This window comes from Oncorhynchus mykiss, chromosome 9 (assembly GCF_013265735.2).
Source record: "Oncorhynchus mykiss isolate Arlee chromosome 9, USDA_OmykA_1.1, whole genome shotgun sequence".
Lineage (NCBI taxonomy): Eukaryota > Metazoa > Chordata > Actinopteri > Salmoniformes > Salmonidae > Oncorhynchus > Oncorhynchus mykiss.
In genome coordinates, this window is record NC_048573.1 from 3051436 (window position 1) to 3063948 (window position 12513).

The 12513-nt window shown below is 40.2% G+C and overlaps 1 protein-coding gene and 1 long non-coding RNA gene across 3 annotated transcripts in view; one reads left to right on the forward strand and one right to left on the reverse strand.

Moving 5' to 3' along the window:
* Positions 1-6037, reverse strand: part of LOC110531321 (tyrosine-protein kinase Tec) — a 43311-nt gene extending 37274 nt beyond the window's left edge. The window contains exon 1 of one of the 2 annotated variants that reach the window (XM_036987058.1): positions 5823-6037. The gene's annotated coding sequence lies outside the window, so the exon portion shown is untranslated. The remainder of the gene's footprint in view (positions 1-5822) is intronic. The other variant, XM_036987059.1, reaches the window with a different exon arrangement.
* A 16-nt stretch (positions 6038-6053) lies between these two features.
* On the forward strand, positions 6054-6902 carry LOC118965965. Its single transcript, XR_005053095.1, has 2 exons — positions 6054-6191; positions 6459-6902. It is a non-coding gene; the product is annotated as an uncharacterized LOC118965965 (long non-coding RNA).
* Positions 6903-12513: the final 5611 nt, after the last annotated feature.

Consider the following 12513-nt stretch of genomic DNA (forward strand, 5'->3'; position numbering starts at 1 on the left):
GTTTCAGGCTTTTATTTTTGAAAAATGAGCGAGAATGATCACATCGCGTCAGTGGATAGCTAGGTGTCCCCAGATTTGTCCATGTGCAAGCGCCTGGAGCGAGACCTCTTCTCTCTCTCTCCTATTGAAAAGGCTACCGTCCGGTTGAAATATTATCGATTATGTATTGTAAAAACAACCTGAGGATTGATTATAAAAAACGTTTGACATGTTTCTAAGAACTTTACGGATACTAATTGGAATTTTCGTCTGCCCGTCGTGACCCGCACTAGCCTGTGGATTACTAAACAAAACGTGCCAACCAAATGGAGGTTTTTGGACATAAAGAGAATCTTTATGGAACAAAACAAACATTTATTGTGTAACTGGGAGTCTCGTGAGTGCAAACATACGAAGATCAAAGGTAAGCGATTCATTTGATATATTTTCTGACTTTCGTGACAAATTTACTTTGCTGCTAGCTGTTTGTAATGTTTTGTCTGCTGAGAGCTGTCCTCACATAATCGCATGGTTTGCTTTCGCTGTAAAGCTTTTCTTTTTTTTTTAAATCCGACAGACCAGGTGGATTAACAACAAGCTAAACTGTGTTTTGGTATATTGCACTTGTAATTTAATGAAAATTTTATATTTTTAGTAATTTAATTTGAATTTGGCGCTCTGCAATTCACCGGATGTTGACAGAAAATCATCCCGCTAAAGGGATCGGTGCGCCAAGAGGTTTTTAAGCGGCTGAGCAATGAGAGGAAACTGAAATGTTTGTGTCTATCGTCTATTTACGTTAGCTGAATTTTTATTAATTTTTTTAAAGCCTGGAATAAAAAATGGCAAACTATAATTAAATTACACAAATATTTTAGCTCCTGTAAATAACCTACTAAATATTTTTACTGCTCTAGGTAAATAATTATTCCTTGGATAACCATATTTACTATTATGTATTGATTTATCTTCATGCAGTGCGCACTGCACACCAATAATTAAGCATGTGGGAACAGCAGACTGGGATAGGGATTGATTGAATATGTTTACGGACATATTCCATCAATCCCTATCCCAGTCTGCTGTTCCCACATGCTTCAAGAGGGCCACCATTGTTCCTGTTCCCAAGAAAGCTAAGGTAACTGAGCTAAACGACTACCGCCCCGTAGCACTCACTTCCGTCATCATGAAGTGCTTTGAGAGACTAGTCAAGGACCATATCACCTCCACCCTACCTGACACCCTAGACCCACTCCAATTTGCTTACCGCATACACATCACAGACAAACTGAATTGGTCCACTCACACAGACAGCATTGTGAAGAAGGCGCAGCAGCGCCTCTTCAACCTCAGGAGGCTGAAGAAATTTGGCTTGTCACCAAAAGCACTCACAAAATTCTACAGATGCACAATCGAGAGCATCCTGGCGGGCTGTATCACCGCCTGGTACGGCAACTGCTCCGCCCTCAACCGTAAGGCTCTCCAGAGGGTAGTGAGGTCTGCACAACGCATCACCGGGGGCAAACTACCTGCCCTCCAGGACACCTACACCACCCGATGTCACAGGAAGGCCATAAAGATCATCAAGGACATCAACCACCCGAGCCACTGCCTGTTCACCCCGCTATCATCCAGAAGGCGAGGTCAGTACAGGTGCATCAAAGCTGGGACCGAGAGACTGAAAAACAGCTTCTATCTCAAGGCCATCAGACTGTTAAACAGCCACCACTAACACTGAGTGGCTGCTGCCAACACACTGACACTGACTCAACTCCAGCCACTTTAATAATGGGAATTGATGGGAAATGATGTAAATATATCACTAGCCACTTTAAACAATGCTACCTTATATAATGTTACTTACCCTACATTATTCATCTCATATGCATACGTATATACTGTACTCTATATCATCGACTGTATCCTTATGTAATACATGTATCACTAGCCACTTTAACTATGCCACTTTGTTTACATACTCATCTCATATGTATATACTGTAATCGATACCATCTACTGTATCTTGCCTATGCTGCTCTGTACCATCACTCATTCATATATCCTTATGTACATATTCTTTATCCCCTTACACTGTGTACAAGACAGTAGTTTTGGAATTGTTAGTTAGATTACTTGTTATTACTGCATTGTCGGAACTAGAAGCACAAGCATTTCGCTACACTCGCATTAACATCTGCTAACCATGTGTATGTGACAAATAAAATTTGATTTGATTTGAAATCAAAAACTGAAAAATTGGGCGTGCAAAATTATTCAGCCCCCTTAAGTTAATACTTTGTAGCGCCACCTTTTGCTGCGATTACAGCTGTAAGTCGCTTGGGGTATGTCTCTATCAGTTTTGCACATCGAGAGACTGACATTTTTTCCCATTCCTCCTTGCCAAACAGCTCAAGCTCAGTGAGGTTGGATGGAGAGCATTTGTGAACAGCAGTTTTCAGTTCTTTCCACAGATTCTCGATTGGATTCAGGTCTGGACTTTGACTTGGCCATTCTAACACCTGGATATGTTTATTTTTGAACCATTCCATTGTAGATTTTGCTTTATGTTTTGGATCATTGTCTTGTTGGAAGACAAATCTCCATCCCAGTCTCAGGTCTTTTGCAGACTCCATCAGGTTTTCTTCCAGAATGGTCCTGTATTTGGCTCCATCCATCTTCCCATCAATTTTAACCATCTTCCCTGTCCCTGCTGAAGAAAAGCAGGCCCAAACCATGATGCTGCCACCACCATGTTTGACAGTGGGGATGGTGTGTTCAGCTGTGTTGCTTTTACGCCAAACATAACGTTTTGCATTGTTGCCAAAAAAGTTCCATTTTGGTTTCATCTGACCAGAGCACCTTCTTCCACATGTTTGGTGTGTCTCCCAGGTGGCTTGTGGCAAACTTTAAACAACACTTTTTATGGATATCTTTAAGAAATGGCTTTCTTCTTGCCACTCTTCCATAAAGGCCAGATTTGTGCAATATACGACTGATTGTTGTCCTATGGACAGAGTCTCCCACCTCAGCTGTAGATCTCTGCAGTTCATCCAGAGTGATCATGGGCCTCTTGGCTGCATCTCTGATCAGTCTTCTCCTTGTATGAGCTGAAAGTTTAGAGGGACGGCCAGGTCTTGGTAGATTTGCAGTGGTCTGATACTCCTTCCATTTCAATATTATCGCTTGCACAGTGCTCCTTGGGATGTTTAAAGCTTGGGAAATCTTGTTGTATCCAAATCCGGCTTTAAACTTCTTCACAACAGTATCTCGGACCTGCCTGGTGTGTTCCTTGTTCTTCATGATACTCTCTGCGCTTTTAACGGACCTCTGAGACTATCACAGTGCAGGTGCATTTATACGGAGACTTGATTACACCAAGGTGGATTGTATTTATCATCATTAGTCATTTAGGTCAACATTGGATCATTCAGAGATCCTCACTGAACTTCTGGAGAGAGTTTGCTGCACTGAAAGTAAAGGGGCTGAATAATTTTGCATGCACAATTTTTCAGTTTTTGATTTGTTAAAAAAGTTTGAAATATCCAATAAATGTCGTTCCACTTCATGATTGTGTCCCACTTGTTGTTGATTCTTCACAAAAAAATACAGTTTTATATCTTTATGTTTGAAGCCTGAAATGTGGCAAAAGGTTGCAAAGTTCAAGGGGGCCGAATACTTTCGCAAGGCACTGTATATATATATATATATATATATATATATATATATATATATATATATATATATATATATATATATATATATATATATATATATATATATATATATATCCTAATGCCCCAGGGAAGTGATTGGGGACATTGCCCTGTCTAGAGTGCCATGTTTCAGATGGGATGTTAAACGGGTGTCCTGACTCTCTGTGGTCACTAAAGATCCCATGGCACTTATTGTAAGAGTAGGGGTGTCCTGGCTAAATTCCCAATCTGGCCCTCATACCATAATGGTCACCTAATCATCCCCAGTTTACAATGGGCTCATTCATCCCCTCTCCAATGTAACTATTCCCCTGGTTGTTGCTGTAAATGAGAAATGTGTTCTCAGTTAACTTACCTGGGAAAAATAAGGGTAATAAAAATGTTTTGAATTTTTAAAATGTTTTCATTTATTTTTTAATGTTTCAATCATTCCCGGGTTGCCAAATGTTATTCATTCATACACACACACCCACACATCAACAAGCACGCAACAGGTGCATCTGAAACAAAGTTAATCAGTCCCTCTGAGAATACACTGTACTGCATGCTGGCCTACTCATGCGTGACAGTGTGTGTGTGTGTGTGTGTGTGTAGATCCTTTTAGTTTGTTTTCAGGGGAATGGAACATCCTGTTGGCTTTAAATACATTACACTACATTCGGAAAGTATTCAGTCCCCTTGACTTTTTCTACATTTTGTTACATTACAGCCTTGTTCTAAATTGTATTAAATTGTTCCCTCAAATTTACACACAAAACCCCATAATAACAAAGCAAAATTCTATGTTTATTTATTGCTAATTTATATATATTTTTTAATTAAATCTAATTTACATAAGTATTCAGACCCTTTACTCAGTATTTTGTTGAAGCACCTTTGGCAGCGATTACAGCCTCCAGTCTTCTTGGGTCTTTTAGGAGCGTTTTGGTAAACTCCAAGCGGGCTGTCATGTGAATTCTACTGAGGAGTGGCTTCCGTCTGGCCACTCTACCATAAAGGCCTGATTGGTGGTGTGCTGCAGAGATGGTTGTCCTAAAAAGTTATCCTATCTCTATCAGAGGAACTCTGTCAGAGTGACCATCGGGGTCTTTGTCACCTCCCCGACCAAGGCCCTTCTCCCCTGATTGCTCAGTTTGGCCGGGTGGCTAGATCTAAGGAGAGTCTTGATGGTTCCATGTAAGAATGATGGAGGCCATTTTGTTCCGCAGCTTCGAAGGTCCCCAATAAATGTTTTGGTACCCTTCCCGAGATTTGTGCTTCGACACAATCCTGTGTTGGATCTCTACAGACAATTCCTTCAACCTCATGGCTTGGTTTTTACTCTGACGTGAACTGTCAACTGTGGGACCTTTTGTATAGACAGAAACATGTAAACGGAGCTCAATTTCGAGTCTCATCGCAAAGGGTCTGAATACTTATGTAAATAAGGTATTTCAGTTGTGTCTAAAAAACCTGTTTTCGCTTTGTCAATATGGGGTATTGTGCGTTCATTGAGGGAAAAACATATTTAAACCATTTTAGAATACGGCTGTAAGGTAAAAACGTGGGAAAAGTCAAGGGGTCTGAATACGTTCACAATCTGGTGGGCTTTCTGGAATAAGGTCAAGCATATATTGTGGTAGAAAGGGCAATAGAGGATCAAATTCATTTAATTATCTAATTATTCGAGGTCACGCGTGTGTGAGTGTGGCGCTTTCAGTGAACGGAATCTCCCTTAAACTTATTTCCTAATGTCTCGATGCTGGCCGCTTCTATTTATTTAACTGCACTCCTTTATACAGTCAATTTACAGGCTAGTCCAAAGGCATGTTACTACTTTGTATTTGTGGTACATTTTGACCAAATAAAACATAATTTACGCGCGGACATAGGCAGTAGGCGACCCACAGTGCGATAAGACACACACTCACACCTGCCGCGGTGGTGATTTCTCTATGGACTTTGAGTAGATCTCCGTAGTCGATTCCGTTCCCTTCCAGACAGAAACCCGGTAACTAGCCTACATATCTATTCTCGCAACTCAGACAAACATTTCTCGGTTGTGTCGACATCTCGTTTATTGTACTGAAAGTAGCCAGTCGTTTCACCCGCAATTTAAATTTCCAATATGATAAAGGAAATGACTCTTACCTTTTCTTCCGAGAGTGAACTGATATTCTTTTGACTCCACTGACTGTCACTATGTGACCAGCAGAACCAGGAAGCGACACAGACTGCCCTAGTGTACACTATTTCACACGGTGCCGCGCGGTGAAACACCACTTCCCATTCATTTTCAATTGAAGAGACGCGGAGAAGACGAGGGACCGTTGGACGGCGCGGAGGAGGCGAAAAAAAATGTAAACGTTTCCCAACGTTATCCAAATCACCAGCGGCGACCGCTGAGCGATGACCAATCATATCGAGTTGTTTCCATGACGAATTTGACGCAATGCGATCCAACATTGGAGACTTTCTTCAACAAAGATGGCGGACAAAAATACTAGGACAGATGCAAATGTAAGTTAACATCATAAAAAAATTATGCAAAAAAAAATAATATATATATATATATATATATATATATATATATATAGTTGAAAGTAATATTTTAGTTAATGTAGAGACAAACGATTATACATAGTTTTTTTTTTCATAATGTTAATTTACGAAAAATCGTTATTTAGCAAGCTGGCTGACTAGTTCACATTAGCCATTTAGCTGGTTAGCTTTATGGGTGTTGTGGCATGAGTTTGACATTGTAATTCTGTTTGTTTCATGTTTTAGGGACTCCTAAGAAACAACCAGCAAACCAGACTGTCGTCTTGTGAAACATTGGATGTAAAGAATCTAGCTTGCCTTGCTGATATTTGCCGTGCAATGCAGCTGTAGTAACGTAGCAAGCTAACTATTTTCTTGCTTATCGTGCAGTGGAGGATAGAACTACCTGTATGCCTTGTATCTAGCTATCTAGCCGATCTGTGTATTGACCCAAACGTTTGGTATACATATTAGTTCAGAACCTAGCTATGAACCTCAGCTATCATAGCCAGTTGTATCAACTTCAAAACAGTGTGAATGACATTAATGAAGCCTATGGATTGAGTAGAATATAATATAACTTTGTGCCAAGGATGTAAGTCGTATATACATGTAGTTATTACCATGGTCCCCTGTACATTTGAATATATTCACTGATCATGTACTCTACCTTGGCAAATAAAGGTGCGGTTCAGGTATGAATGTCTTTGAGGTTATTTTTCAGTCATGTCCAATACCAGGAGTATCAAACTCCATTCTTTGAATGACACTGTGTCTTCATGTATGTATTACAATTATACACTTCAACAGTGTTTACCACTCCTGGTCCTGGGACATCAATGGTTACACATTGTAACTAATAGACTAGAAACATGATTTAACTAGTTAAAGGCTGATTTCTCATTCATATATTGATAATTAGAATTGAAAAAAAAGCACACTACACTTGTTTTTTTATTTACTAATTTTCTCTAAAGCCGGTTAAATCTCAATATCTAACTTCCTTCATCTGCATTGATCTGCTATATTCAATGAAACTTTATTTGTCACATGTGCCGAATACAACAACACCTTTCAGTGAAAATAATAATTTATTCTTGACTGACTTTCCAAGTTAAATAAAGGTTTAAAATATTTTACAAAATCAACAATGCAGTTCCAAGAAATAGAGTTAAGAAAATATTTACTAAATAAACTAGTAAAAACACAACACAAGAAAATTACACAACAATAACGATGCTATATACAGGAGGTACCAGTACAGAGTCAATGTGGAGGCTATATACAGGGGGTACCAGTACAGAGTCAATGTGGAGGCTATATACAGGGGGTACCAGTACAGAGTCAATGTGGAGGCTATATACAGGGGGTACCAGTACAGAGTCAATGTGGAGGCTATATACAGGGAGTACCAGTACAGAGTCAATGTGGAGCCTATATACAGGGGGTACCGGTACAGAGTCAATGTGGAGGCTATATACAGGGGGTGCCGGTACAGAGTCAATGTGGAGGCTATATACAGGGGGTGCCGGTACAGAGTCAATGTGGAGGCTATATACAGGGGGTGCCGGTACAGAGTCAATGTGGAGGCTATATACAGGGGGTGCCGGTACAGAGTTAATGTGGAGGCTATATACAGGGGTGCCGGTACAGAGTCAATGTGGAGGCTATATACAGGGGGTACCGGTACAGAGTCAATGTGGAGGCTATATACAGGGGGTACCAGTACAGAGTCAATGTGGAGCCTATATACAGGGGGTACCGGTACAGAGTCAATGTGGAGGCTATATACAGGGGGTGCCGGTACAGAGTCAATGTGGAGGCTATATACAGGGGGTGCCGGTACAGAGTTAATGTGGAGGCTATATACAGGGGTGCCGGTACAGAGTCAATGTGGAGGCTATATACAGGGGGTACCGGTACAGAGTCAATGTGGAGGCTATATACAGGGGGTACCGGTACCGAGTCAATGTGGAGGCTATATACAGGGGGTACCGGTACCGAGTCAATGTGGAGGCTATATACAGGGGGTACCAGTACAGAGTCAATGTGGAGCCTATATACAGGGGGTACCGGTACAGAGTCAATGTGGAGGCTATATACAGGGGGTGCCGGTACAGAGTCAATGTGGAGGCTATATACAGGGGGTGCCGGTACAGAGTTAATGTGGAGGCTATATACAGGGGTGCCGGTACAGAGTCAATGTGGAGGCTATATACAGGGGGTGCCGGTACAGAGTTAATGTGGAGGCTATATACAGGGGTGCCGGTACAGAGTCAATGTGGAGGCTATATACAGGGGGTACCGGTACAGAGTCAATGTGGAGGCTATATACAGGGGGTACCGGTACAGAGTCAATGTGGAGGCTATATACAGGGGGTACCGGTACCGAGTCAATGTGCGGGGGCACAGGTTAGTCGAGATAATTTGTAAAGTGACTATGCATCGATAATAAACAGCGAGCAGCAGCAGTGTACAAAACATGATAGGTGTAGTATTTAATCAAATCAGAGATTTAATTTCAACCAGTCGAGAATGCAGGAAATAGGAAACCGCACACTGCTCTTGATAGTATCACTGATCTTAAATAAGCTTGACGTATCGGCCTCACGGCCTTCGTCAGAGCTTTTGTGACCAGTAGAGAATGTGAAACGCTTCATTGAAAGAAGTTAATTATCCAAGTGTTATAAATACATAATTCATGCATTATAAATATTATAATTGTAATATTATATTATCAATACAAGTTCAATCTGTACTTCAATGCACATCTGGTGTGCATTATAACAACAGAGGAAAGAGGAAGAGGAGGTGGGGAAAGAGGTGTAAAAGACAGAAGAGGAAGAAAGAGGAGGTGGACAGAGAGTTTTTAAAAATGTATTATACCTTTATTTAACCAGGCAAGTCAGTTAAGAACAAATTCTTATTTTCAATGACAGCCTAGGAACAGTGGGTTAACTGCCTGTTCAGGGGCAGAACGACAGATTTGTACCTTGTCAGCTCGGGGGTTTGAACTTGCAACCTTTTGGTTACTAGTCCAATGCCCTAGGCTACCCTGCCTCCCCACTAGGCTACCCTGCCGTATAGAAGGCAGAAAAGGAAAGAGGTAAAACAGAGGAGCAGGGAAGACAGCATATGATTAATGAATCACAGTGCTACCCTAATATTCTCTCAGTTCATCACAATTACATCATAGGGTCTCTAGTGGTGTCTCCTAACCAGCCTTGGGCTCCCAGTCGGCCCGAAGGTTATCTTAAGAGCGGGTGAGGTGGCGATGACGGGACTATGTGTTGGCCTCCACTCTCACATCAAAACATACCTGCAGACGAGAGACAGGTGGATAGAGAGAGAGCACGTTTAAGCCTTAAGTGGTTTGTTTGTTTTATTCTAACACTGTCAAGTCATCATAATCATCAGGAGGTGAAGTGCAAAACTGACCTGAGATCATTAACTCTGGGACTACTACATCTCTCTCTGTATTTCAATGTAAAGCATTTCTTTAATAATACTTCCTGTATAATATAAACTGACCTGGGATCATTAACTCTGGGACTACTACATCTCTATCTGTATTTCAATGTAAAGCATTTCTTTAATAATACTTCCTGTATAATATAAACTGACCTGGGATCATTAACTCTGGGACGACTACATCTCTATCTGTATTTCAATGTAAAGCATTTCTTTAATAATACTTCCTGTATAATATAAACTGACCTTGGATCATTAACTCTGGGACGACTACATCTCTCTCTGTATTTCAATGTAAAGCATTTATTTAATAATACTTCCTGTATAATATAAACTGACCTTGGATCATTAACTCTGGGACGACTACATCTCTATCTGTATTTCAATGTAAAGCATTTCTTTAATAATACTTCCTGTATAATATAAACTGACCTGAGATCATTAACTCTGGGACTACTACATCTCTATCTGTATTTCAATGTAAAGCATTTCTTTAATAATACTTCCTGTATAATATAAACTGACCTGAGATCATTAACTCTGGGACTACTACATCTCTATCTGTATTTCAATGTAAAGCATTTCTTTAATAGTACTTCCTGTATAATATAAACTGACCTGAGATCATTAACTCTGGGACTACTACATCTCTCTCTGTATTTCAATGTAAAGCATTTCTTTAATAATACTTCCTGTATAATATAAACTGACCTGGGATCATTAACTCTGGGACTACTACATCTCTATCTGTATTTCAATGTAAAGCATTTCTTTAGTAATAGGGTGGCAGGTAGCCTAGTGGTTAGAGCATCAAAGGGAGAGTAACTGGGCATTTAATAACTGCAGTTGACATAGTTAAGTAAATGGAAGAATAAGCTTATTACAGTGTGGACACCTTCTTAAAAGAGCCTTTGGTTGTGCATAGTGTAGTCTATGCTGTTGCCAGGGAACAGTACCATCTTAAAAGAGCCTTTGGTTGTGCATAGTGTAGTCTATGGTGTTGCCAGGGAACAGCACCCTCTTAAAAGAGCCTTTGGTTGTGCATAGTGTAGTCTATGGTGTTGCCAGGGAACAGCACCCTCTAAAAGAGCCTTTGGTTGTGCATAGTGTAGTCTATGGTGTTGGCAGGGAACAGCACCCTCTTAAAATAGCCTTTGGTTGTGCATAGTGTAGTCTATGGTGTTGCCAGGGAACAGCACCCTCTAAAAGAGCCTTTGGTTGTGCATAGTGTAGTCTATGGTGTTGCCAGGGAACAGCACCCTCTTAAAATAGCCTTTGTTTGTGCATAGTGTAGTCTATGCTGTTGCCAGGGAACAGCACCCTCTTCAAATAAGTAGGAGGTGAAGATCTCCCGCAGGGAGATGCCTCCCGTGATGTGTTGAAACATCCTGCAGAGCAGCAGACCCCCTCCTCTTGTCCACGACGGCCAGCTGCAGATCTCCTGGTCCTCGTGTCCATCCTCATGAAGTGATGAGGGGAATAGCTTTTGGACACAGGTAGCCTTCACACAAGCCTGAATTCCTCCCGGAGGCAGTCCCAGATGGTCACCCAACCTTGCAGTTCCCTACACTGTAACTGTAGACAATCGTTTTGAAGGAATCTCCAGTTACAAGGTTTCTGTAGGAATATGGGCCAATCAAATAGGTCAGACCACACGCACAGTTTCCTCGAGCCATAGGCTGTAAAAAAAAAAAAAGAGAAAGCTCGAGTGCACAGCAAAGTTAATACTGTGAGATTTCAAAACTTTTAAAACCGTGACTAGAGAGAGACGCGATGAATACAACAAAGACCAGTGGTTGAAAAAAGTACCCAATTGTCATACTTGAGTAAAAGTATAACTCTTTTCTTCAATCGTCATACTTGAGTAAAAGTATAACTAATTTCTTCAATTGTCATACTTGAGTAAAAGTATAACTAATTTCTTCAATCGTCATACTTGAGTAAAAGTATAACTAATTTCTTCAATTGTCATACTTGAGTAAAAGTATAACTAATTTCTTAAATTGTCATACTTGAGTAAAGGTATAACTAATTTCTTCAATCGTCATACTTGAGTAAAAGTATAACTAATTTCTTCAATTGTCATACTTGAGTAAAAGTATAACTAATTTCTTCAATTGTCATACTTGAGTAAAAGTATAACTCATTTCTTCAATTGTCATACTTGAGTAAAAGTATAACTAATTTCTTCAATCGTCATACTTGAGTAAAAGTATAACTAATTTCTTCAATCGTCATACTTGAGTAAAAGTAAAGATACCTTAATAGAAAACGACTGTGAAAGTCACCCAGTAAAACTCTAAAAGTATTCGTTTTTTAAAAATATACTTTAGGATTAAAAGTAAATGAAATTGCTAAAAAAATATGCTCAAGTATCAAAAGTTAAAGTGTAAATAATTTCAAAATCCTTATATTAAGCAAATCAGACGGACCAATTTTTCAAAGTGGTCTGAGATGAACAACACTGGCAGGTAAATTCAAGCTTAGCTAATATGAAGTGATAATGTATTGGGCCTATAGATTACTGCACAAACCTCAGTGCTACAGAACTGTTTCTAATTGGTTAATTTGGTATAGGCTTGCTTTTAGGCTGGTGTGGAATAATAATAAACATACAGAGATATCTACTATCTCTTGAGCTGACTGATTTGAGGGTTTGTGAAGTGCTGTGTACATGTGTGTGTGTGTGTGTGTGTGTTTCTCTCGCTCTCTCTCTCTCTCTCTCTCTCTCTCTCTGTCTCTGTCTCTCTCTCTCTGTCTCTGTCTCTGTCTCTCTCTCTCTGTCTCCTCTCTCTCTCTCTCTCTCTCTCTCTCTGTCTCTGTCTCTGTC